Source organism: Calypte anna, chromosome 3, assembly GCF_003957555.1.
Source record: "Calypte anna isolate BGI_N300 chromosome 3, bCalAnn1_v1.p, whole genome shotgun sequence".
NCBI classification, from domain to species: Eukaryota; Metazoa; Chordata; class Aves; order Apodiformes; family Trochilidae; genus Calypte; species Calypte anna.
The window spans coordinates 78,070,273-78,097,174 of NC_044246.1; positions in this window are offsets into that span (position 1 = coordinate 78,070,273).

Here is a 26,902-nt window from a genome sequence, read left to right on the forward strand (position 1 = left end):
GTAGGTGGTTCATCACATGGTTTCAGAGCTTGGTGGGACTGCTGGGATGGAACCAATTTTTGAGAGAGGAGTTAGAAAAGAGTGTGGAAACTGGGGAATTTCCTGATAGAAATTTCTGAATTTTCTGAAAGAGTAAAAGAAAATATAGGAGGATGAGAAGAAAAGTGCTGAAGGGAAGCAATACAGAAACAATAGAAGTAAAGAGGTAGAACTGATGGTTGAGGCAGAAGAAAGGGTTAAATATGTAGTGCAGAGCTGTAAACTATTCATAACTGCACAGCCCTGCCAGGGCATGTCTGAAACATATGGTGTTCCCAACAACTCAAGCTTAAAGAGCAGCTCCTTAGGTTTGCCAGTTTACACTAAGAGGATCAGCTATCAAGTTTACTGTCATCATGACAGAGGTTTTTAAAAGTCAGTATATCTGCTGAAAATATAATCACAGAGGAATAATTAGCTCTGACAGGAGTCAGTTTGACAGTGGTACTCAAGAGAATGTGATAGTCAAAAGAGAAACAATGACAACAGACACAGCAAGATTATTCCTTTTGCAAAGCATTAGAAAAACTTGTTCATTGGAACACATAATGAATCAGGGAGTCTCCAACCTCCTGGATGTAAAAGCTAAGCATATAATACATCATTGCCATGCTGAGCAAAACCTGAATTGTTTAATAGTCTCTTCACAACAAGATGGAGTAATGATGGGCAGAGAAACAAGGAATAGAGAAAAATAATACTTAGAATTAAAGGAGCAAAATTATTTGGCTCTGGTGGGAAAATTTATAATTTGAAGGAGAAAATGAGTCTAAGAAATAAGGACAAACTCAAACATTAAGTTGAAGTAAAGCTAGCAAAGTATTATGTTTTCTTGTTCTTTTCTTTCTTTGACTTGTAGTTAACTGAAGGAGGCTTCAAAGTCCATTAATTTACTTTGGCTTTCCAAATCATGTATGCTACACAAGTGAAAGCTTTATCATGGGAGGCTGATTTATATCTACAAATGATTACTTCTATACATGTGATGACAAATGGCGGTGTATATGCAATCCAACTTAAAAGTTTCCTATATATGTGATAATTGCCCTTTTAAAAATCAATCTTATGGTTATTCTTTCAAGAAGGAATAACAGCTGGCCATAGCACTAAACAGATTCAAATTTACTTTTTGGCAAAGGGGCTGTAAATGACATTGAAGTTAAAAGGTCATAGGATTACTTTGTGATGATTTAGAATTCATTTAGGGAAGAAACAAATATGAGCTGATGTGGATAACACTGTAGGTGCATGTCCCTTTCAACAGCAATGTGTCTTGCACAGCTCATGCCCTCAAGTTTCTCCCATTGAACAACAGATGGGAGGCTTTTGTCTGGTCATTCTTTAGTTCCATCATAACGCCTGTCATGGGGAAATGGCACTGGAGACCCATTGGTACTTCCTATCTTTCTGTTGGGAGATCTGCTTTTCTTCTTCACACTATTTTATAACTTGAAACTCACAAAAATTGTACAGTCTTCTTTCATTTCTGTGTTGCCAGAAAATTTCTAGGCAGAATTAATACCTTCTACGTTTAAATTTCCAGTGCCTTGAAATGAACTTATTCAGATCATCTCAGCTGCAGTGTTTTAGGGAGGGTGACCCAGTGTGTTATGGGTCACCTTTTAGGGTGTTCTTAGGGTCTAGGTTTTGAAACAAACAGATGTGTTTTGTGCAAATGATGAACTTCCTCTGACTCTGAGCATTCCTAGGTCACCAATGAAGTCTTAAAGCCTCTGATCTCTGCCACAGGGTGGGCTGAGCCAATACAGACAACAGAAGTGTCCCAGAAGAATAAGCTGGTGACTAAGTAAGTCATTAATAACTCAAGTAGCAAGGAGTGACATTCAGAAATGAAAAGGACATTCACAACAGAGACCAAAATGACTGAACAGCTGGCTTTGTTTCTGATAGGTACTTCTTTACTCAAGTATAGCAATTCATATGCAACCTTATTTATCTGCTGTTAGTGACAAACCATCTTTTTTCACCTTAGGAAAATATGAACTTCTTCCTAAAAATGTGTTGACTTCCCCTGTTATGGTGGATTTTTGAAGGATTTCTCTATAGCATAATGTAGGAATATTTGAATGTGAATCTGATTTTTTTCCAAGTTTGGGAGTATTTGGATCACAGATTTGCATAACAACTTTGTGAAACAGTGGATGATAGAAAGTTCCTAAAATCTGAATATTTTTTTTTCTAGAACTATGACAGATCAAATTATAAGTTATGAGTGGGAAGGAGGGTAGAGGGAAAAGAAAAACAGAGTTATGATAGTCGATGTCTGAAGTATGTGGAAAGTGGAGCATTTCTGACAGAGAAAGTGGAGGAAGTTTAGAGATAGTTTAATGTAAAAAAAAAAAGAAAACAGTATTATTTGGTGCTAGTTTCTTTCTCAGTATGTGGTTTAATTGATCAAGAAATGGTTTGTAGATAGAGGCTATTAAAAAAATTGGTAATACGGATCATAAAAAAGGAATTTCTCAGATACAAAGAATGGCTTTGGTCCAAAACTCAATTTGAAAATGAAATTATAGAAAGCAATAGTATAGCAAGATAATTACCAATATGTTCAGATGAGATAGCAGATATGAGAAAATTATTCAGAACAAAAATTACAATAGTATATAGAAAAACTTCTTTAAAAGTCACTATCTTTATTGTCTACAGGGAATAAAGCCATCTTTTAAGAAAATTATCAGATTTTTCTGTCATAAGAATTAAATAACAGGTAGGTAAAAAGACCTTATATAAAGACTTATTTAAAATCCTACTCCACTGAGAAAAATGCTAAAATATATTACTGTCATCCTCAAGCTAAAAAGACTTTTCTCGAATTCTGTCAACACACCTTAAATTACCAGCATTTAGTTGCCAGCATTTTTATCATATTTTTATCGTATTTTTCCATTACAATACCTAGAGGCAGATACACAGGAGAAGGCAGGAATTCTTGTGGACTATCTCAGGATGAGGTTGAGCCCTGGTGAAACCATGGCAAAGGTTCTGGCTATGGCAGTCTGAAGCTGTGTGGCTGGGATGGACCACTCCTTGACATGGATCAAGAGATCCAAAGACAGTGGAGTTGCCCCACCTTGCTGTAGCCAGACACAGCTTTTAGATTTCATCCATGTAATAGGATTAATCTTCTTTCCTTTTGTCTTGTAGCACTTGCACCACCAGAGTGGTACTGCAGAAACAGTTAGAGCCTGGAGGTTGAAGAAAGGGTTTTTTTAATCATTCTCTGCCACTGTAAATCTGCCTGTGGCACCATAGCCAGGTGAGATTAAGACACCTGAAATTAAGCATCTACATGGATTCTATGTGCCTAAGCTCCTTTTGTAGTCAGTGGAAAAGCAGTCGCCATTCAGAAGAATATCTGCCTAGGTTTTGTTGCCTGCACTGAGGTTTCCCTGTATGGACTGTAGCACGTATTAACCTGAATACAGGGTCTTCTTTGGCTGTTTTGGATGCTTTGTGTCACCCTCTCTCAGTGTGTCAACTTGTTCATGTAGGTTTAGTGCATGGAAACAAGATATACACCCCTTAAAAATGTAAAGCACCTGAGGAGTAGGTAGACAGAGAAGTTAGTTAGGAGGGACTGAATCTTCCTTAGCTTAGAACAGCTACACAGATGTTCAATAGCATAAATTGGGTGAAATATATTCAGGCCATTGAGACAAAGAGAAGGACTTTGTTATGAAGAGTCTATATGCCAAAACCATTAGCTCAAACCAAGTCCACCTCTTCTTCTCTTTTACATTAGACACTGCTTCACTTAATGTGTGTCAGGGTCTGCCTACTGACTCTATTCTGGACAGGCTGGCTATTCATACATCAGACCAACATTTGCACAGACTTTCAAGGGTAATGTGAAGTCATTCCAATCTAGACCATGAAAGATGACTTGCTTTCTCTTTCTGACTCTAGCAGCTGCTGTCTTCCTAAGCTCTGGCTTTGTGGTTGTTACTAGTCAAACTATACTTTCTTTGTTTTTTGAAAGACTGTCTTCTGTAAGACTACCTTTTATGATGCTTGCATAAATTATGCAGGCACTAAAAATCCTGGGAAGATTTTTAGTAAATCTGGTTGCATGGACATAGACAAAACATGCAAGGTGAATGTGGTAATTATGTTTTTATCCCAATATAAAAAGTGGGTTTTGAGCAGAAAACTAGATGAATATTGTAGATTCTTGTGACTGTGACTAGATTAATATTCAGAGGGAATGTCTTGTACTGATGCATTAAGGCTCAATGCATCTTCTTACTGAGTCAGGAGGAGACTGCTAAGTAGTATATATTGAGCTTGATTAATTTTATGGACTGTATTGCATAAGGGCTGATCTCTTTGCCAAATAGAACATAAATTTAAATGTAATTCTCTGTGTTTGCTAGCTTGAAGACCTGAGGTGAGCCTTTTAATTGTTTTGTATAGATTGCTTGAATAGTTAATAAAACACTGGCATAGCTACAGCTTCCCATTTCTTACAATTGAATAGGTGACAATGAGTACTTAAACAAAATTGCAGGGCTTCTAAAACTTACAAATATGTAAAAAAAAATTATTCTGAGCACTGGCATTATTCCTGCTGACTGCTAACAAGACATAAATGGACTTTTACACTATCTGATAAGGTACAATATGAAAAAATTACAACACTAATTAAAACTGAAGTACTTAAAAGATGCTCAGTAAGATTTACTTCTGCAGGCATCAGCTGCCTTAGCAGCTCATCCTGTTTTAATTTCATTCTAGTCTTTACTTTCCTCAGTACAGGGAACAGCAGTGTAGGGTCTGTTTGTCTGTAAACGAGGATTTGTTAGCATCATGTGTGCTCATACTTATATTGGGTCCAGCACAGAGATGTGCCCAGACTGTACAGTCCATCTGGGGATTTTAGGGCTTTGGTATCAGTCTGAGCAGGTGCTTCATTAGTTTTTAGTAGCTCTTTTTTGGTATTGTCTGTTGTATTATCCTGGCAATGGAACTGTGTGACTTGTTTCTCTTCTCACTGCAGGACTGTCTGTGTACTCAGGTTCCAGGGCTGGGAGCCTGTCCTTTGAGATCTTATTTGTTCACAAATTGTGTTTCCTCCCACACTTGTTATACATGACAGAACACTGTTAACAGTTTTTCACCCTTTCTTATTTGTAAACCTGGTTGTATATTAGGGATATGGTGAACAATTAGCAAGGAAATAAATGGTGACAACAAAGGAAGTTTCTGGGCTTTTTCTGCCTTTTCTAATTTTCAGGAAATAAAGGACTGAGGATAGTGGATGGGGAAGCATGATTTTTATAAAATCCCTTTAGCTTGATGGGGTGATTTGTTTTGCCTTTCTGCTTTGTGTTAGACAACCAGGTACACTAATATTTTGGAGAAAGAGGAAATATGGCATTACAAGCCAATGTGTAGGATTTTCTAGACCCAGAATCTTTTAAAGAAACTGATACAGAAAGTCAGGGAAAAGGGTGATTTGAAGTATCATAAAGGTGAATCAGAAGTTGGCTATTCCAGCCAAACTGTGGAGCATTTTTTTTTCCATTTGACAAATTTGAAAACTCCATTTTATAGAAGAGTACCCAGAATCTAGAAAGATGTTGATAAGTGATGGTATAAGTGCAATTTAGCAGCTGATCTGAAGACCTGCAATCTTATTCTCCCCTGGCCACATACTCTGAAGCTCAAGACCCACTGAAAAGGAAGACCAGAACATTGTCACATTTTCTCCATTGCTGGAATGGACAACTTTCTGACACAGGAACAGTGAAATACAAGGTAAAGGCCACTGTTGAAAAATTAAAGAAATCCCATGATAATCTCTCACAGCCAGACCTTGTCCCATCCTCTCCCTCTCCTTGTGAAATTATCCCCCCCAAAAAAGGCATTTAGACTATTAAAACTAATTTCTGGTGACTTACTGTCCCTGTTATCCTGCCAGGATAGAGAGAATTTTAAGTTTTCTAATTTTGCTTTCAGCTAAGTCTCTCATTAGCTGTATTTGCTTAAATTAACAGCAAGTTTGTAAGTCAGTGTCTGCTTCTAGGACTGATAATGCTCAGTGGTTTTAGTTACAGCTAGAGACTGGTGTACAGAACCAAAGCCACTGCTCAGTTCTGAGGAACATCTTATGCTCTGGAAATAGAAAGGGAGTAAAGTATAACCCTCCTTTAGGGAGGAGAGGAAAAGACAAACAACCAAAATTGACTAAATGCTATTCCATCCCATTCGCATCATACTTGGTATAAATTTGAGGAATCATGAGGGTCAATCCCCTTTGCCTTCACCTTCCCCTTCACCCTTCTTCACCTCTCCCTGTTTGCTTCAGCATCCTGGGAGGATTCTCTCCATTTGTCTGCCTGTGGTCCTGATCCATGCCAGCCTGAATCTGTGTGTTCCTGCCTCCAGCTCCTGACTGCTGCTGACTCCAGGAGTCCAGCCTGGACTTTCCCAGGGCTTCCCAGTCACGTAAATGTTACCAGGGGGAAAGAGGGAGGAGCATGGTATAGTTTTTCTGTAAATTTGTATATTTTTAAATTTTTTTTTCTTTTATCATTACCGTTTCATTAAAGCTGTATAGTTTAGCTTCCAATCCATAAGTCTCTCTTATTCTCTCTCCTTTCTTTATCAGGTAGGGGAGAGCATTTGTCATATGGTTGGTTGCTGGCCCAGCATTAATATGTGACACTTAAAATTGTTTTAAGTGTTGAGTAGAAGATAAATTCCTTTGGATGGTAATAGAGATACAATTCTAGTCTGATACTGAACTATAAAACATAAAAAGAGAGGCTTTAAGAACTGTGGCAAATTTGGGGGGGAAAAACAGCTGTAACTTTTGTTTCTAAGAAGGCTTATAGGCTCTGGCCACTTGGCTTGTATGTTTAGACATATTTTTCTTTTATATACCTTATACTATGTTCTAGCAGTGAAACTAATATGGTGAATTTTATGAAGAGTATGAGTAATTGAGAACTCAGAAATGCAAAATTTATTTCCACTCTAATATACCTCAGAAACTGGCTGTTATCCAGGAAAACACCACAGCTCAGCAATGGAGTGGAAAATTTGCATTGTTTGTGACTGAAATTTAGGAAAATTATTAAGGTTAATGCAAGGTCATTTTGGTAACTCAGGAGATGAAATTGTACTTGTGCTTAAAACACTGATTATTTTTTTGTGAGGAAACTAATAATAATAGGTTTTGTCAAAACTTTTTTCCCTGTAAAAAGTTGGTTAATGATCTATGAATACAGTAGAATTTCTTGTTAATTTTTATAGAAAGGTGATCCCCATGTAATGTGCAGAACACTGCCATAAATACTACTGTTAAATAATCTATACAGGGAAACCCAGGTTCCATAACCCATAAAATTCCCTAAATTGAAAACCTGTGTCTTTAAATTGAAGGATATTGCTTTAAAATAACTGTCAGAAAATGCTACATGATCAGCAATATCCATATGAATATTTATGACTGTGGTCTTAAAGACGACCACTTTAACATGGTACCTCTAATATGCAATAAAAGGAGTAAATTAAATATTGGCCATTAGGTCTGAAACTGTATAAAAATAATCAATTTCTCTCTTACAATAGAGCAATCCATATATTTTTTCATTTGAATGAATGAAGTTATTTTTATGTGTAAGTAAAGTAAGTGAGAGGGAAATTAGCGCTTGCTATTAGAAAGGAAAATCCATAAGGATGTCTGAAAATAAGATGAGGTAGCAATAAGAAGCTGGCTATCAGCACAGAAAATGATGAAAATACTAAGCAGTGGGTTCTCTTCTAGCATTAACACATCAGAAAGTGACAGCCATAAATACATAGCTTTTAACAAAATGCTTTCCTCCTGCCAAAAAAGCCATCCAGTCCAACACTGACTTAATGACTGCAAAAAATCGGTGTGTATTTGTTCTCTGCAAGTAAGGTATATTTAACTTGCTAATGTTAAATACATTTCTGTGGAAAGGATACTATTGTAATGCAGAGGAAAATTCCTCAATAACCATAGACAAATTGAAGTGTTTTGTACTAAGTGCTGTTAGAGAATCAAGATACTGTGGGAAGCAGAAGTGTTCAGGTGGCACATTTGTGTATCCAGTTCTGGGCTTACCAGTACAAGGAGGACATACATATATGAAATATGGATAAAATAAATGTACTGAAAGGTGGACTGAAAGTTGGATGACTTCCTGGACCCAAAAAGTTGTGATCAGCAACATGATGTTAAAGTAGAGGTCACTATACTAGTGGTGTACTACAGGGTGTGAAACTTGCACAAGTATTCTGTAACATCTTCATTAGTTATCTGGATGATGGAAACCTCAACAAGTTTGCAAATGTTACAAAACTGGGAGGAATAGAGTTCAGAGAGACCTCAGCAACCTGGAGAACATGGCCAAAATTAACCTCATGGGGTTCAAGAAAGGGAAATGTGAAGTCTTGTACGCCTGGGGAACACCACTACATACTGAGGGCCACCTGGCTGGAAAGCAGAGATAGAAAAGGACCTGGAAGCCTTGATGGAAAAGCTGACCAGGAACCAGAGATTTCCATGCTTGGAAAGGCAGCCTGGGGGGTTCTTCTCATTGTGAATATACACCTGCTGAGAGACAGCAGAGAACACAGAGCCCAAAACTTCTCTGTGGGGCCCATTGATAGGAGCAAAGCTAATGGGCCAACTTTTCACTTCACTTGTGTGTGGCATTTGTTTGTTTCAATGTTGTGCAGGCTGGCAGCTGTCATGGCATTTGTGATTGAGCTAGAGAAAACTGGTTTATTTCTGTGGGAGAAAGCATAGCATAAAAAGAATGTCACGGGTGGTTGTCAGACTTTGGTATTTTCTAATGAAAAAAAAAATCACAGTCTGTCATGGCAGTTCTGTATATTCTGGAATGCAAAGCAGTATTGCATATATGAGGAATATTGAGAACATTAGTTTTAGTATGTGTGAGCTTTGTTTATTGCTGTGTAATTTTCATATGAATCTGTTATATCCTTGGGATTCTTAGTTTTCTTTTCAAAAAGTTTTATGGGAAAATGTAAAATAAAATAGAATGAGAGTTCAGCTAGCTGGACATCCCTCAACCGTGCTTCTTGTAAAGTCTTGTTGAATTTGATCAATTATTTTACGTTTACTATGGCTACTATTCACTTACATGCTTCTGAAAAAAATTTTTAGGCAACAGCCAAGTGGAAAGTAAGGAGCAGAATTTATATATTTTTAAAAATTTCCTATAATTGATATTTTTACAAAGTGTTTTGTTATTTTTGGTGTGGGCATTTTAAGCTGAGTAGAATTAATAAATTTTTTAAAATTTCCTATAATTGATATTTTTACAGAGTGTTTTTTACTGTTATTTTTGGTGTGGGTATATTTAAGCTGAGCAGAACTAATATATTTTTAAAAATTTCCTATAATTGATATTTTTACAGAGTGGTTTTTATTGTTATTTTTGGTGTGGGTATTTTAAGCTGAGTTGTCTCTTTCTAAACACGTAGAAACTTGTACAGCAAATAAAGTTATTATGGAAAAAATCAGCAGTCATTAATCTAATTGACCTCAAAAAGTTCTTATCAGTGTGTAAGGTCAATTCAGAAAAGCACCTGTGTTTTAGACACTCTTTAACTTGTTCAAACTCTGTGCAAGTGGCAATGCTTTTGTTTCCTCTGATAGCACAAATCATGCAATGCTCATTCAAATTCAATATGAATACATCAGGATTTAATGTATATGGCAAAGTAAATAATCCAGATGTAACATTAATGTAAAAAATTGCTAAATTTTTTTTTTAAACCAATTTGAATTCTCCTATATATATGCATTTGAAGTTCTAGGGACCTTGTGAAAATTTACAACTAAATGAAAACCACAAATTTATTGTGTATGGTAAAGTTCAGCCCATCAAATGAAGATGCTCAACTTACTGTGATGCAGTGACAGATATATTGGTTTCTGAAATTATATTTAGCAATTAATACATTAAGAAAAAGCAGTTCTGGGAGAGTATTCAGAAACAAGTAAAACAGTTCATGTATTCACATTGTAGACGTTATTTACTTTCATCTGTATAACAGATCCCAGCAAAAATATCTTCATATTAGAAACGGTTATTCTCTATAAGAATTGTATTAAATCATTTAACAGTCACAACGAGTTAAATTTAACTGTTCTGAAATTTTCAGTCTGTGCTGTAGTGGCCAGTGGTCTGCACTGATAATGTGGATCTGGATCCTTGAAAACTTCTTATGCTTTCAGAATTTTAACATAAAGTAAACACTATTTCTTTGTTTCTGCCAGCTAAACTACATCTCAAAATGCTGTAAAATGTTACCCTAATTGTTTAACTAAATAACATGGCAGGCAGAATATGTAATTTAAGGCCAGTCCGGGAAGTAATCTAGGAGTAGGAAAGGATACATTTGCAACATACATGCATAATGCTCCAAGGGGAAAAAACATTGAAAAAATATATTTAGATCATGTTTTGAATGAAACTTGACTTATAAAAAATTATTATTAGTTTATTTTCCTTCTTATTTGAGGTAGCACGATGTGGCAATTAAAAGGGATAGCTGATAGTTCCTGACTTTCTTTTACTGGTGATCTTAAAGGAGTTTTTTAACCAAAAGAGCTAAATTGCATATTCAGAAAATGAGAGTATAAGATAAGACCGATGATTAATTGTTGTTTAGAAACTGTCAACGTTCTTGATTTTATCTACCACGTAGGCATGGCAAATGATGATACAGATAAGCTGGAATTCTTGCTGTTTGCCTCAGTTATTTGCAACTACAAAACTTGTTTTTCCTTTGGAGGCTTCATGCTGATGTTATTTCACTGGCTAAGGAACTGGCATTACTGTAAATATGCAGTAGATTTAAAGATTTTTGGTACCATGTATGAGGTCTCTTACAGTCATACTCAGTTTTAGCTGTATGATTCCATTCATTATTGCTCAAAGCATAGACTTCTGTCTAACCTGATCAGCCCAGGAAGTTAATTTTTAACCTGTTAGTGGAATTCAGTTGAGTTGCTCACAAACTTCTAAACTTAAGTATAAATTCTACAGGTTTATAATTAGCTGTGTTTTTTTTTTTTTAACTGCCTTGCAGAGTTGGCTGGGAATTGCTCTTCTGACTAAGCAATATCAGTGTCACCTTTTGCAAAGTAGCTGCCTTGGTGATGCTGAGGATGCCCACAGCCTGTGTATAGCTGCTGGATGCAGCTGGGGCTGCTGCCCTGCCTGCCACTCTGTATCCTCAGGACAGCAGATGGCACTTCTTGCTGCAGTACCATGAGTTGAAATAACCAGCTTATTCCTGCAAACTCTTTTCATTTTTTCATTTCTTTTTTCATTTTTACACTCTAGCCATGGAGATTTCAAGGCTAAGTCTGCACATCTTGGGTATAGTCTGAGGCTCTGTAATCTATTAGAGGGAAGGCTGAGAGACAGCTGCAATTCAGCTTTCTTTGCCTGAGAGTAGGAGTAATGGAGTTACTACTTTTTCTTTTCCTATGAAATTTATGGGAAAATAAGTCTGTTTTGTCCTTCTGAACTATGTACTTGTCCTTTGAAGATAGGAAAAACATGTACTGGTTAAAAAACTGGCAGATCACCTACAAACACTTCTTTTTGAACAGCAGTTGTACATTTGAGGAATATGTTTGTTTATGTAACTTCTGTGTCAGTCTTCCAGCTTTTCATTATGCCAAAAGAGTGTGAAAGGTGCTTACAAAGTCAAAGTGAAAGCTGATGTTCTCTTGAAATTTTTAAATCAGCTGTGTACAAAGTCAGTAAATACTGTGGAACTAATACTAGAAAAGTAGAGAACCCTTTCTTTTTAATCTTGTTTGTTATTCTAGACGAGGCCTTTTGTAACATCTTGTTTCCTGAGGAGTGCAAGGGTGACAGGAATCCACGTCTGGAGTTTGGGTTTTGTTTGAAACAAATAAAAACTTGTTTCACTTTTTCTCTCATGAAGCCATCAAGGAACATCAGACATGACACTGGAGGTTATTTCTTTTCTAGATCTATGAGCTCTATCTGAAAAGTAACAAGAAGATGGCCTACTACTCATCTCCACGTGAAACTTTGGGCTGTGTATTATTTACGATGGAACAAGAAAAAAAAACCCTTTTGCAGGTTTAGACAGAGAAAAGAAAAAATTTATGATAGTAGTAACAGCTTGGGATGTCAAAGACTATCTGTTGGGTAAGAGAGGACACACGCATGCGTATGCAAATATAGAATAGATCATAGAAAATTTATTTTTAATTGTTTTTTAATTACATTGTAACTTACAGTGTAAATAATATTTATGGACACATAGATGCACACTGCTTAGAAATTATATGCTTAGGCACTGGAATGATCTCTTTTCTAACTCTTTTTGGTCAATGATAAACTTTCCACTAGTAGAAATATGAATTTTGCCAGAATAACATTCTTTGTAGTACCTTTACAACTCAAGAGCTACAATGTTGACTTGCACATACATCTAATTTTAATTCTAGATCTTGCTTCATTCAGCTGTTCTCAGGTAGTGAGGTAGTCTCTGAAAATGCAGATGAGGGAATTTCTGCTCTGGTAGCACTTTAGGAGAAGCATGTGTGTTTCTAAGTGGACCTGATAATCACACCAGTATTTTTTCATCTACTTTGTTTCACCTCTGAACAGCCCAGGAGACCTGGATTCTCAAAATTCAACAATTTGCTATGAGTTACCTTTACTCAGTATGCAAAGCATAAAACAGAATTGCCATGGTGGCCAGGTGGTCAACACCCTTTTCAGTCTTCTTTAATTTTCTGGGCTAGTGGAAGTCCAAAACTGAGTTTACAAGAAAACCCTGCTTAGATGTCAGTGCCTTTATTTCCAAGAGGTACAGCATGAACCACTGAGGGAGGATTGCAAATAGAAGTGACCGAGATTCTGCATTTGTATCATGGAACAGTAGGATGACAGGAGATGACAGCAGGGAAGAGAAGGAAATGCAAGGACCAATATCCCTACTTTAGTAGGAACTCAGTTCTTAATTTTCAATGTTCTCTGAATGGATCTTTTTCCTCAAGAGTACATTGACCCTTGTACAAGAAAAAGAAGTATGGGACACTGTTGGTTATATTTTCAACCACATTCTGCCAGTGGGCAGCAAAGGCCCATCAAACACAGATTTACTGCCCTTGCAGGAGAAAAAACCTAACTCATTGGTCAGGCTATGTTTGCCATTTCAAGTCTACCAGAAGAAAATTTTTGCAAGGAATAAGTGAGATAAAATTCACTTTTGTGAAGTTTGGGATATTTTTGCCAAGGAAGGAATTTAAGGACATGACCATAAATGGGCAATTGTCTTCTAGAGTGCCTGTGAAGAACACTGGGAATGCCCCTGACCCAGGGAACGACTTCTCAAATCATCCAAGTAAATCATCTATCAGGGAGATGGTGGTTCCTTTGAAATCCTTGATTTTGTATGATATGAACATACTTAGTTATTTAATAATTACATCATGTCTGGAGGCTTTACCTGTGGTACTAAATGTGATGTTAATTTACAAATTGGTTTCAGTAGAGGTCTTTCTAGCCCAGTGGTCTGACTTTAAAGAGCTTTTTCAAGAGAAAAAGGGATTCTGCTAGAACCCACCATCGGTTTATGTTTCCTATTAAGGAGCAGTAGGAAACAATTTTTATGCCTTAGATTATGGAGGTATAGTTTATGCTTCTTCTAAATCAGTGCTTTTAAAGATAGATTTACTGCTACACATCTGATATTGGTGTTACACACATGACTTGGCAATACTTTTTTAGCCTTCCTAAATTTATGTTTTCAGTAATATCAACTGACAATCAATTTCACAATGTGACTTTTGTATTGATTTTATATTTCCTAGCCACCTTTTGATTTCTAAATTCTACACAGGGCAAACAGAAATTTCTGATAGTCTTATGTGTAGAAATCATAGTTCGGATTATTTTATCATGCTTGTTTCTGCTTTTATTATGAAAAGAGTTAAAAAATTAATTTAAATATTCAATCATGCCCCATTTAATTTGCATTGTGTGTTACTGTAAAACTCTGCTGCTCCATTAACTTTGACACTAAGAGATGGCAATCCAACCGAGGGTGAGCCACTGTTTGCTGGGTATTATAGCAATTTTGGAATTATTTTTTGTCTCATTCTTCAGTAAGCTTGTTAAATATTTCCTTTCCTTCTGATTACAGCTGCACACTAGCTGAAAATCTTAATTAACTATTGTGCAATGATGCTCATGTCTATTTTCTAACCTGCAATCATGACTTTAAAACCATATAAATAAGTAAAAAAAATATTTTTTATTTAATAATTAAAATATTTCATTGTTTCACTTTCAACATTTGCTGTCATTGGTATGGACATTCATTTGTCATTATGATTCACTTCACTCATTCAGGTCTTTTGAAGGCTTTTCATGTTGCTTTCTGATTCTAACTGAACTGCTCTATCTCATCACAAACTCAGCTGTCTAGATATTCCCTCTTGCCACACTTCTGAGTCACTTGTACGTAGACTGTAGAATACCAAGCCTGGTGCAGAAGGTAAGATACAGCATCATAAAGTCTTAATGATGGAGTGAATATAATATTGTTGAATCTCCTGCTTTCATTAACAATTCCTACCTAGTCATTGCATGATGAATTTTTTTCTCTTTTACTGCTTAGCATTTCTAAAAGCCTTCTGTAGATCACCTGTCAAGGTCTTATAGAACAGAACTTACTTTCAAGAACTTAGTGATGCTAAGAAGCTGGTAACACATCAGTGATTTTGCTTTGGGTATCCTTTGCTTTTTACTAATACTCCAGAGTTATTAGTAAAGGGAAGGGAAGGGAAGAAACCTATGAAAGTATATGAAAATATGTCTATAGTAAAAGTGTCTTCATCAAATCCATGACTAAGAACTGCACCTGCATTTTTCCTATATAAGAAAAAAACCCAGGTTAGTCAGATTTGTTTAGTCTGATTTCAAATGCTTCTGGCACTATGCTAGGAATATGGTACCTAACTTCTTGTGCTCCCTTTTGAAACTACAGTTGAGATCCCATTAATAATGAAACCAAAAAGAGTCAAGTGCTGTTCATTTCATTTTGTCGTGTTTCACTCTCTAAGCTTTAAAACTGTAGGAGTTTTATATTATCAGTAAATTTGTCTTTTGTTTTGAAGAAGAGAACATCAGTAGAGTAGATAAGAAGAGGGAACAGTTAATTAAAAAAATAAGTTCAGAAGATAGCAATAAATAGAAAAGTGAATAAATATGTTTTTGCATATGCATACATGGTTAGAAGTCTTTTCCACATCTGAAATGTAGCACACAATACAGAGAAAGCCGAGCAGACATCAGCAAAGAGATTCAAGTTACTAAAATATTTGTTTTGGAGAAGCCTCTGAGTAATAGAGATAGAAAGAGATAACTCTTGTGCTTCTCTTCATAAGGAATTGCAGAATGAGTAAGGCTGCCAGAACAGAAAATTAGAGAATATGCAGTCCTTAACAGCACTACTTTTTTCCTCAGTGTGGGTAATAGCCTTGTATGACACCTTCTGCCCCTCTCATGCTGAAAAGCTGCTGCACTGACCCAAACCAGATCTAAAACTTATATAACGCCCTAACAAATACAGAAAGCTGAGAGGGCTGTAAGTAAATTGCTGCTTTTCTCCAGGGCAGCTGTTTGCAATTTCTGTTAATCTTGTCTTAAGACTCTTTTTGTACTGAATGACACTAAAATATATTGGAGATGATGAAAGGAAGTTCATCATCTCTTATGCTGGCATGAGTCCTAATTACCTAATATAAATAATAAATCTAATTCTTTTTTCCCCAAGATTTAAAAATAAAGGCAAGACCTGATAAAACAAGGAATGGGAAAAAAGAGGAAATAAATGGGGAAATTGTAGAAGAGTAACACTGTATGATTAATATACCTAGATACAGAGAAATTGTAAAGTTTTCTTCAGTGATAAGTATTATTTCTCTGTAGCATCATCTCAGGCTCTATTTCCTTGTAAAGAGATTAAGGTGAATTTCTTAAAACATTGCACTAACATCACTTTTTCTATGTGTCGACTGAAAATATTTGTAAGGAACATTGTGGGGATTTGATTTTTCTTCTTCACTGATACTGAGTGAATTCTCTTAAAAGTGGGTACATTTTTTGGTCTTCTGGCTTTTTTGATGAATTTCGTTCCCAGTCTCTATTCCTATCCTATGTGTATGCTTCTTATAATATGTTTTAGAAGAATTTTCTGGTTAGTGCTCATAATTTCTATAAAATTATACTAATTGACCTTCCCATATTAGTTGCTTGAGTGCAACTGAGATTCAGCTGAAGCCTAGCAAAGCATTTTTGATATTTTTTTCTTTTTTAATATCACACTTTGTTGTGTTGCAGGTTTGATAATAATGGACTTTCAAACAAAGCTGCTAAGCACTTTCCTGGCCCTGAGGCTTTTCTCTTACTACAGCTCCTCAAGGTCATGCATTCTTTAACACTAAAGACTATTTGCTGTGACTCGTTCCTTTGACTGATAAACTACAACTTGGTGTGGGAAAAAGCAAGAGGATCAACTGCATGGAATTATACTGACCTATGTAAATAATAGTGCTGGGAGAAACACCTTTGAATTCCCTATGAAACTGTATAGTCCTGAAAGGCAGGAAACCAAGTTAAGATTCATGCACTCCTACATATGGAGATCACACCAGGTCTTCAAACTAGAAGGAATCCAGCTTTGCTGGTGATTGATTGGAAATGGAGCAGCTCTATCTCTAGCAAAGAAATCTGCTCGCCAAGTAAACCTGATCGAGTCTCTCAGATGCTCTGAGAAAGCTGGATCATATCAGAAAGGACCTGAAATCTGTTACCAAATGGTATTGAAAAGCTGTAGACTTTGCTAAATCTTGGAAAACTGACAAAGAAGTGATGATAATTGACGTTTAAAAAAAAAAAATTGATAGTAATTAAGCCCCATGCTGCAGATGCTGTGAGTTTCAATTTCTGGCCATGTTGACATGATGTTTGTCATTTGTCTGATGTCCAGACTGATTTTCCTAACTCTGGAGTATGTTGTGTCAGCATGTGCTGAAATCACTTCAGGTTGCTCTTTTTTCCCTTTATTCTTACTACTGTGAAGTAGTCCAATACCATTACCAATGAAATTTGTGCTTTCTAAATCTTTCTCAAGGGAAACCACAACCTGAGTGCATGGAAGTAGACACTGCCAACGTATCCTGCAGTGAGAGCTGGCAGATAGCCTGCTCAATCTCCCTTTTTAATGAGTTTTTCATTTTGCACGTATTCACCTGCTGCCTCATTTCCTTTAGAATATCAGCATTTCCTGCTGAGTCACATAAAAATTTCAGGCTAAAAACATTTCAGGACACATCGCTCAGTCATCATTTGTTTATAAGTTTTATGTCAATTTTGATCTGGATTCAAAGTCATAAAGAATTACACATATTACCATTGCCCAGCATGACTCCAGTTGATTCTGGCAAGAACTGTTGGTGTGTGGTGCAGTTCTGTGTAAGGTTTTCTAACTAATATTTGGGCTTTTATATTAATTCCCATAGAACAAAAATTAAACTGATTTTTATGTTTAAAAGTAAAAAAAAAAATGTTTAAAGAAAAGTGCCAAACTTCTTACTTTGCAGCCTGCGAGACTCTTCAAATAAAAAAAATTTGCTGCTTCATTTGGGAAGCTACTGGTGCATGAAGCTGACAATCTAATCATTAGAGGCTGTATTAAAAAAAGGAACATACTTTTCTTCATACAAAAGGACTTAACATCACTCTGGCCACCCTGAGAAAAACATTAGACTATTAAAGCAGAACTACTGTGCATTTGAATAGTGCTTCTGTGCTTGCATATAGCCTGCCCTACCAAGTAGAAAAATTAATGCTGCTAGGGTTTTCTCCACCTGTCTCATCTGAAGGCCCTCTAATAGTCAGGCTTGGAAAACAGTTGTCCTTTGTAGCTGGCCTGTATGAACACTATGCCTGGTGTTCAGGCACAGATGGGTCTAAAAGACATAGGAGTGAACAGCAGTTGACATGCATAAGGAAACAATAAGATTGCTAGCAAATCAACCATTATTTTTTCCTGAATAGAAGAAATACCGTGATCCATTATCCTTGCCTGGTTGAGTGAACACAAATTCCCGGTATTCTATAAATGGCCTTAAGTCCCAGATCCTGAGGATCAGGGCACACTGCACCTTCCGAAACATCTTCCATGTGTTTTGGACTGCTCTGTTTTCTCACCACCTGGCTACTGGAGCTGGATTCCTGCTCTGCCCAATGGACAGTTCAGGGTCACTTCCAATGGGCTTGCCACACACCACACCAAATAGTTATTTTGCAGGATAATACGGATCACAAATTATGTGAATGTCATGATACATAAATTTGCTTCTGGATCTAGAGGCCTGGCATTCAAGAAGCACTGAAGTGCTGCAACATCCCAGGGAAGCCAAGGAAGCAGTATACCTTAGTAAACATACTAAGTGAAAGAGGTTTTCTTTTCTATTTGTTAGTGGGAAATGTCAGATCAGTTCAATCAAATGTATACTTGAAGCAACCTGAAATTAAATACATTTGAAGTGTGTAAAACTCACCCCATCTTTAGCACAGGTGCAGTGAAATCGATTCAGTTTCAGTATTATTTTTGAAAGCACTATCTTGAAACATGCTCTAGAATTACTCAATAGCTTTGAAATACAAGACAAATACAGTGGCAGTTTTCAAAAACTATTCTATCAGATCTCAGAGTGTTACTGCTGTTTGTCAATTACTTGTTTTCCACAACAGAGCAAGTACTTGGAGTTGAACTGTCACATACAAAAGCAGTCTCTTGAAATGGTGATTCTTGTGGGCTTCATTTGTTACAAATGTACTCTTCAGATCAGCCTAGGACTGATAAGCAAGTCTTCACTTCTGAAAAGTTTTTATTTTACAGACATCCCAGGAAATCTGTTTTTTTCCTTTTAAGAAGGGGGAACCTTCTGAACATGATGTGGAGGTTATTGATAGAGTCTCTTACCTTATTATTTGAAAACGATGCTATACATAAATATCTGAAAGATTTTGGTTCACAGAGAGTCCTGCTGAATCCTATGACTACTACAGTCTTGAACCCTATGAGTCAGCTTATCAGTGTAGGCTGATACAGAATTTGGCACTGTAACTGCTTGCATGTTGGGAAATGATTGTACAGGCATGCTTCCACAGTAATATCCAGGTTGGTTATTCTTTCAGCCTTTGCTGAAGAACAGTCCTGGAGGTAGATTCAGCTGAATTTGTGTACTCATTGTTAAACTTCCAAAATCCATCAATCAAACTTCTTCAGGTCTACCAGCTCATTCTTATTCCAGCCACTTGTCTCACATCTAACAGACACTGACTGAGGTAGACTTTTATCATTTGGGCATTTTGATTTCATCTGGTTTTTAAAGAGTTGCTAGAAATAATAAGATGAATAGTAGTCTGATTAAAATGAGTTCTTGTCAAGTATGACATTTTTTATTGCCTATTTAGTGTGACATTCTTCTGGTTAGTTCCATTGGTGCATTTAAAATACAATCAAAGACAAGTATTACTGTGCATCAATATAAAAAAGATCGTATCAGAGAAGGGCTAAAATCCAAAAGAGGACATACAAAGTACAAAAAATGGATAGACAACAAAGGAAATGTCTAAAAGAAATGTTCACAGATTATAGGACAAAGGAGGAAGGCCAAAGCTCATCAGGAGGTAAAACTATTCAATAGTTGGGCATAAGGTGTAGCAAGATGGGCTTTTATAAGCTTCCTAATGCAAAAGGAAATTTAGAGAAAATGTGATCCTTTTGAACAGGGAGACAACATAATGATGGATGATATGAAAAAGATCAGACTATTCAATCCTTCTTCTGCCTTGGTCTTCACAGGCACAATCCTGTCTTCTCTGCCTATTTGGGAAGGTTTGGGAAGCTGAGCCAAACAGGGAGGAAGCCAAGCAACATCTACCTCAGTGAATTTGAGTGTGCCAGGGATCATTCTAACAGTGTTACTGGGCAAGAGACATCAGTGTTTGGGTGTGCTGCTTGGCACCCAGCCTTAATGCAGACCTCTGAACTCAAAACCACTGGGAGCCACATGGGGATTTATGTCTCCATATTGAGCTTTGTGGTAACAGCAATGAAAGGGCTGTCTTGAAAAACTACTTCAGTAGTGAGCTGTGTAGTGTATGCTAGAAAATTCAATTCCTGATCTTCTTACTGAGACCTGCAATCAACTAAGGTGGTGGCTGAAAAGAAAATAAATTGCTGTAACTCAGAAGTGTGATTAAGTTTCAGTTGTAGAAATGAAATTTTAACAATTTCTGCTAATGAAGAGGGAGAAGCCTGTTACTCCCTTTCTGAGACTTTTACAAACAGACTATCTGCAGCTTACAGTAGAAAATGGATTTCTAACTTCCAGTGAAAAATAACTTGGTTTAGTAGGCTTACAAGTGCAGTAAAGAATGCCTACAGTGGTTAACTGGAAGTAAAATAGGAGGACTTATGTGTGTAGATGTCTGAAGAACAATGGATTCAGGGAAGAGCTGCAGATTTATATTTTAGTCTGTACTCTAGAATTGGGCATAAGCTTTTTCACTTCCACTCCCTACCCACATTTCCCTGCCAATATAAAGGCAACGAGCCTCTAATCTGCTTTGCAAAATACTTTGAAATATACTGATGAATAGTGCTAACATGCAACGTGTTATTGTCTTTCTCAGTGACCGGAAAAGCTTTTGAGATCAACCTGGACAGTTTTCAAGCAAATCTTTTTATGATTTAGCATGATTGTAGTGAAGCTGACAATGATAATAATGAAGATGGACTTCCCTTCTCAAGCTCAAATCACCATGAAGTTATTACAGTTTGCATAGAAACTGAAATGACCCATTTGAATAAAAGCCTGTGGCTTGCTAAGATAAGCATTTTAAATCTTCCTTATTTCCTCCCTCTCTCTTTATATTTTTATTTTTTACTTTTTATTACTTCATTTAAAAGAGAAACTCTGGTTTGTGTGGTATAGACCCAGGCAGGAAGGCATCATATATCTTCATCCTAAATAAAGGTCATTTTTGGTGCTGTAGGACCATAAGCAACTATGCCAGCCTTTATGTCCCTATGGTGCTTCTGTTGCAGTCAGAAAGAGCTGCAGAAATCTGGTGTTGGAAGTTGTTTCTCATGTCTTCTGGCTTATTCACCTGGCAATAAAATTCTGTCCTCATAATGCCTTTTTTTTTTTTTTTAATTTAATTGCTTTGAAAAGCCAATTTCTAGACAAAGAAAATGCAATGGGTCTAATTTTGTGGCACTTGAGTGATGAATTCTATGCAGCCCTATAATGAAATGTGTAAACAAATTCAAGACATTGAGGAATTTTTCTGTGTTGGAAATGGTCATGGCAACAGTAGGTCTGATATATTTGTGGAAGGGGCAAAGCTTATTGCTTGGCATTCTTCAAGGACTCATTTTGATACACATCAGAAGTTTTTCTTAACATCCTAGTACAAAAATTAGGAATATGCTGATGACAGATAATGACACAAACTTTGAGAACAGTTTATATTTTGGGGAACTGAATCATCATAGCTATAATACTTGTGGGAAAGGAAGGAAAAGTAGTTGTACAGTGATCATAATATAAGGCTTATAAGGCTTAATAAGAATTTAGATAAAAATTAGGGAGCTCTTCAAGTCATGAATAGATCAGTAATGTTATTTGAGCCAGGATATCTATCAGTGGCTAAGATGACAACGTTGTAGAAAAGCCAAAGGGATCCTAAGACATCATTTCTGGGCAGTAACAGTATCCATTTACTCTGCCTTGGTAGAACTCACACAGAATTCTATAAACGAGGCAAAATCTGAATAAAGAAAATACCTTCTAAGATAGCAAGAAACAAAGATCCTGACTAGTATGAGGAGATTATAAGAGCTTCTCTTGTTTCACCTCTCAAAAAGCTGTTCACAAGTGCATATGATTGCTTTTTGTGAATACAGTGTAGCATAAACACCAAAAAAGGAATTATTTAAACTAAAAAGCAGTACTACCACCAAAACACCAGTTACAAACCAATTTTTCATAATTTTAGACTCAAGTTTACATCAATATTTCAAATTATTTGAACAACGTGGCTTCAGAACTGCTTTTCAAAACCAAAAAATGTGGAAGAAAATTAAGCAGTTTCACCATAGTGATGGATGAATGGATGACATTCTGGAAATGATTATATGATTTCTGTTATATGATTATACAATATGTACTGTTTATATGATGCATACTTTAATAATGGATTAAATTTAAAGTTTCTACCATAAAATATAGCCCTAACCTTTAATATTCTAGTTTGTACAATTTAACACACAGTAAAATCTTTTTGTGGCCTTAATACATGAACATGGTAAGTGATGTTTCCGTAAGCAAATGTCAAAATCTGGTGTAATATTTTAGTTGGATACTTGACACATGCTGATTTTAAATGTAAGTTTTGATTGTGTTCTCAAACGAGTTAAAGGAAAATAATACACATACAAAAAAAATTACAGGGAATTTTTGAGTGTGGAAAAGAATTGGAAAAATTCCTATCCTTGAAAAGTTTTAGTTTGTCTCTGTTGAAATTCTGTTTTCTCTGTTCTCAGTGTAGTTACTATAGCACATTGAAAGATCTGCAAGATCATTGAAAGGGATAATTTTATGTGTGAAGGCTAATTTTAAATGTAAGTTTTGATTGTGTTCTCAAATTAATTAAAGGAAAATAATACACATACAAAAAAAAATTATGAGGAATTTTTAAGTGTGGAAAAGAATTGGAAAAATTCCTATCCTTTAAAAGTTATGGTGTGTCTCTGTTGAAATTCTGTTTTCTCTGTTCTCAGTATAGTTACTACAGCACGTTGAAAGATCTGCCAGATCATTGAAAGGGATAATTTCATGTGTCAAGGCAGGTGAACACTAAAGAATGCCATTGAAACAGCAACTCCTAGGGCACTGTGTGTTGCCCTTGAGATTTTCAAGAATCTAGTATAATTTTTCTGAGTAGGTTTCTGCTTGGTTCATCGGTCTTAGCCCTTAAGGCAAATGAAAAATGAAGCTTCTAGAAACAAACCAGTGGACCAGCAGGGCTCTTTTCAAGTGAGGTACTGGTATGGGTGATTATCAGCACACAAGGGCTGTGCCTGTATTCTTAAGAGTGAGCTGTGGCATGACCTGTCCTCCAGCAGTGAGTCCAGCTGGAACACTTAGTGTCTTACATTACCAATCATTAGTCTCAGAAAAGACAGACCTACCCAAGCTGCATATAAAAAGTGGTCCCCAGTCTCTGCTAACTTTTCAACCATGCATAGGAGTTTTTTGCACTGGAAAATAATTTGGTTTGGCCCCAAAATGGCCATGGATGGTGATCACTTCTCAGTGCCCAGGTCACAGTCTCAGCTGTGACTGGAGTATTGGTACAGCCTCATAGTTCTAAGTCCTAAATAAGTTACCCAATGTTAGTTAATTTAAATGATTCCTATGCTCCTGATTGCACTACAGCTATCTTTAAACCATTTCCTTAAGAAGTCTTCCAAGAACTTCTTACCTTAGCCTAAATGCAGCCCCAAGGCTCATTCTCAATTAAGACCATTCTACTTCATACTAATGACTCTAAATTTTTGAGAATAACTAATTCACTGAAGCCTCACATCTCCAGTCACTAATTGTTGCACTATGTTTACTGGAGTAGTTGATTGGAAAATATGAGTTGATTGCTGCTGCTGACTTACTGTGTTCTGCAGTGCTGCATTGTATGAATGCAATGACTTGATATTTTTAATATGGTTTTACTATGTTTACAATTTCCTGTATATTTTTAACAAGCAACAGATGCATGAAATGTCTATCTATTGGGTTACCTATATATGATATATTTATTCAAGTACAGAGGATTAAAAATTAGCAGTTGCTGAAGCAGGAACAGCATTTGTTGGAGTGATTAGAGATGTTACATACATTGTGAACTAGTTCAGAGTGTATCTAGAACTGTCAGCCCCCACTTCGATGTAATTCACCAGTTAAATAACATAAAAAATATCTTAATTCTTTCCTCTTCCTCCCAGCTCTAAACCCCCTGTTATGTTCCAGTTCTGTGAACATGCATAGAGATGGAATAAATCTTATCCATAAATTTCAAATATGGTAATTACCAAGAGTGTTCAGTGACTACACTTCAGTTCTTAACAGGTCTTCAGAATATTGCCTATAACAGGGATTTGCAATATTTTATTGAATTAGATTACTGCAATCAGCGTGTGTAGATAGCTGTTGTGAGAAATGGAAGCAAAATCAGAAACCTTATTTTAGGGTGCAGAGGAAAGCATGGTTTTCTTTGCTTTAAATTGCTTTAAGCATTATCTGTGGGATGGCCATTTTTCTCAATGATAAATGTAGCACTGATAAAGGATTTAGAGAAGTATGTCGCTTCACCTACATTTTTAGTCATATTTAATCTTTTCAAAAGAGATACCTTTACAACAGACTGTTCTTACATGTCAGTGTTTTTAATGGCTCCTGTTGCAAACAAATGAGAAGCACTTTTAGAATAGTATTGTGTGCTGATTTTTAAGAACAAGCTTCCCAGGGAAGCAGTTATGGCATCAAGCTAGCCTGAGTTCAAGCAGCATTTAGATGGCACTCTCAGGCACATGGTTTGACTCTTGGGGTGCCCTATACAGGGACAGGAGTTGGACTTGATGATCCTGATGGGTCGCTTCCAAATCTGCAGATTCTGTGATTCTAAAAGTTTGACCTGATCTGTAGAGCATCCAGGTGACCAGTGAGTAGGTAACTAAAGATTTTAGGTAGTATTGAAGCTACATTGATAACTAGAAATTTTGCTTAACCAAAAGCTATAACTCCTAAAAATTCTGTGTAGTGGTAAACTAAGCTAACTTCTAGAAATCATCAATTAAAAAAGCTATATTGATAATGAAAATTTTCATGTAATAATCAGGGTCTAATTACAACTAAAACCTTGTAGCCAGTCCATATTCTACAAAGGATTCCAAAAAGAATCTGTCTGTCCCTGTGGCATTGTGTGACAGTGCTCATAGAGTAGAGAGAGTTCTACTGGTTTAGGCCAATAGCTATTGTCATGTTTATCCTTCTCCATCAAAGCCCAAAGCTTCAGCTTCTACTGTGTGTCTGTGGGCTTTTTAATTCCATTATAAAATAGAATTAAACTCTCCTGCAGTTACCTTACTGCACAGTCTTTCATCTCTCCAAATATTAGTTGATCTGTTTTGAATGTAAATATATATCCAAGTGCTGGAAATCACCTACTTCCCTCTCTGTTTTGCCCTTAGTTCTGTCTCCTTTGGTACATAGGATCTGTCCCAGAGTTTCAGGGTTTAGCTAAACATCAGCTGCATCTCAAAGAAAAAGAAACTTTCTGGTAGATGTTGGATTCTACATATTGCCAGAGAATTAACTGGAAATATCACGGAGAGGATTCATACACTGTACAAGCTTTGCTATATATCTACAAAAACTGCATATTGTTACACAGGCTGTTTTTGAGATTTGATTTTGACCTCAAATTTGTTCATATTAATGAATTCTGCAGATTAGCATTGTATTACAGGACATTTTCAGGAGTTACTGCTTGCCACCATATGCTTTGTATTACTTTTTGCCATCACGGGGAAAGATTTCTCCTGTTCCTCCCATATTTTCTCTCTCAATTTCAGTTCTAAAGTTCAGCTTTATTCCTTTTTAGTTTTTCATGCCTTACTGTCAGCTTTGGACTGGTTCACTCCTTTCACTAAGTCTGCCCACTCATATGAGAGAGGATGTGAACCCTATGCTCTGACACACTAAGTTTTCTGACATGGATCTAGACTTACTTTTCAGTCTGCAACTGCTGCATCAAAACCAATATCAGTGCTGTGTAAAACATCATTTGCCTTTGTTCCAGGGAAAAAAAAATCAAATGTAAAAATCCTTTAAATGAACTGATTGATTTTGAACTAGAATAAAAGATGAGAGGAAGGTAGTGGTTTCTCTAGGGAGGAGGCAGATACTGTCTTATGTCCAACCTCATTTATCCTCCATCTTGATCTCCCACATTAGTCCTACCCTTACCTGAAGGATGACAGGGATTTGGAGACATTAGTGGAGGCTGCTTCTAACCAGACTTAAAGGGTTTAGAACCAATTAAGTTGGAAGGGACCTCCAGGGTCTTCCGACCCAATCCTTGCTCAGAGCAATGCCAGTTAGAGCAGATTCTCGGGGCAGTGTCCAGTCAAGCTCTGAGCACTTTCACAGCCTTTTTGTGCAGCCTGCACCAGTTTTTGGCCACCCTCACAGTAGTTTTTTCCTCACTGCATATTGAATTGGAGGTTCCCATGTTCCTGCATGTGTCTGTAGCCTCTTCTAACTGTGCACCTCTGAGAAGGGTTTGCTTTGGCCTTTCTGCATCCTCCTTTTAGGTACTTGCAGGCATCAATAATATCTCTCTAAGCCTTCCCTTCTCCCAGCTATAGAAAATGCAGCTCTCTCAGCCACTTCTCATCCATCTTGTGCTCCATTCCTCTCTCTTCAAACAATTGCATAGGTCTTGTGTTTCAGTTTCTCTTCTGTACTGGGGACTCTAGAGATGGATCCAGCACCCCAGGTATGTCTCACCAGAGCAGAATGAAGAATTACTTTCCTGAGCCTGCTGGCTCTGCTTTTGCTAATGCTGGCTAGGAGGCTGGTGACCTTTGCTGCACGGGCATAGTGCTGTCTGATGTTGAGTTTGTCCACCACAATGCC